Raw genomic sequence first — 1,562 nt, forward strand, 5'->3', positions numbered from 1 at the left:
AAGTTTTTGGTACATGGCAGGATTTTGGAGTCTTGGATCTACGGGTCCGTCTAGTTCTTTTCCACTTCTCAATATAACGGCATTTGCATGTCCTTTTTGATTAGGTTGTGGTTGTCCAGGAAATGTGCCAACGGGAGCAGCAGTAGATGCTTGTTATTGAGCCACTTGTGAAATCTGCGTTTCAAGCATTTTGTTGTGGGTGGCTAAGGCGTCTACTTTGCTCGCTAATTGTTTAAGTTGCTCACTAGTATGTATGTTTTGGTTCAAGAAGTATTTGTTTGTTTGAGCTTGGGTAGCTATGAAGCTTTCCATCATTAGTTCAAGGTTGGACTTCCTAGGCATGCTAGGAGCATTAGTAGCTGGCTTTTGATATCCAAATGGAACGGCGGGTGCTTGGCCAGGTGCATATAGGGCATTGTTGTTCTTGTATGAAAAGTTGGGATGGTTTTTCCAACCTGGGTTGTAGGTATTCGAATAAGGATTTCCTTATGCATAATTTACTTGATCAGTGGGGACTCCTGCTAATATTTGACATTCTGGTGGAGTGTGTCCAGGAATTCTACATAACTCGCAGTTTGGAGTTACGGCAGCCACGGTGGCTGCGGGTGGTATGGTCAAGTTGTCTAACTTTTGAACAATGGCATATACCTTTGCATGGACATGGTCAAGGCTATTGATTTCGTACATTCCACCTTTTATTTGGAACTTTTCTACTGGAGTTCTTTCACCTCCCCATTGGCAATGGTTTTGGGCCATGTTTTTGATAAGTTGATAGCCTTTGTGGTATGGCTTGTCCATAAGTGCACCGCCCGCGGCGGCGTCTACTGTAAGTCTTGTGTTATACAAAAGCCCATTGTAAAACGTGTCAATGTTCACCCAGTCTTCGAGACCGTGATGTAGACATATCCTCATCATGTCTTTATATCTCTCCCACACATCGTAGAGAGATTCTGCATCTTTTTGTTGAAATCCGTTGATTTGAGCTCTCAGCATATTAGTTTTGCTTGGCGGAAAATATCGGGCTAAGGAAACGTTCTTCAGTTCTTCCCATGTAGTAACTGAGTTGGATGGCAAGGATTGAAACCAAGCCCAAGCTCTGTCTCTTAGAGAGAAAGGAAAAAGGTGTAGTCTTATCACATCTTGAGATACACCATTCGCCTTCACAGTGTCTGCGTACTGCACAAACTTGGTCAAATGTTCATTAGGGTCGTCCATAGGATTTTCAGCAAATTGATGTTGTTGGACACCTTATAATAATGAGGGTTTCAACTCGAAATTGTTTCGATCGATAGCAGGGGCAGCAATGTTATTGTGAGGTTCTTGTTGGGACGGGGTGGCGTATAACTTAAGAGGACGATTTTGTGGTCCTACTGCAGCCATGGTTAATTTTTCAACTGGTTCAGTAGTAGGAAAGAAGATATCAGAAATATTGTACCTTCGTTGGTACTTTAGTATTCGGCGTCTTAAATATAAGAAACGCTCTAATTCTACGATTGGTGGTGCTAACTTTTTGCCTTGTGAGCGAGTACTTGGCATACAATCAGGAAATAAGGGAAAGGAGG

The 1,562-nt window shown here is 42.6% G+C and overlaps 1 non-coding gene across 1 annotated transcript; it reads left to right on the forward strand.

The window, feature by feature from the left end:
* Nucleotides 1–886: 886 nt before the first annotated feature.
* LOC127116621 (small nucleolar RNA R71) lies at nucleotides 887–993 on the forward strand. Its single transcript, XR_007801433.1, has one exon. It is a non-coding gene; the product is annotated as a small nucleolar RNA R71 (small nucleolar RNA).
* Nucleotides 994–1,562: the final 569 nt, after the last annotated feature.

This window comes from Lathyrus oleraceus, chromosome 1, assembly GCF_024323335.1.
Source record: "Lathyrus oleraceus cultivar Zhongwan6 chromosome 1, CAAS_Psat_ZW6_1.0, whole genome shotgun sequence".
Lineage (NCBI taxonomy): Eukaryota > Viridiplantae > Streptophyta > Magnoliopsida > Fabales > Fabaceae > Lathyrus > Lathyrus oleraceus.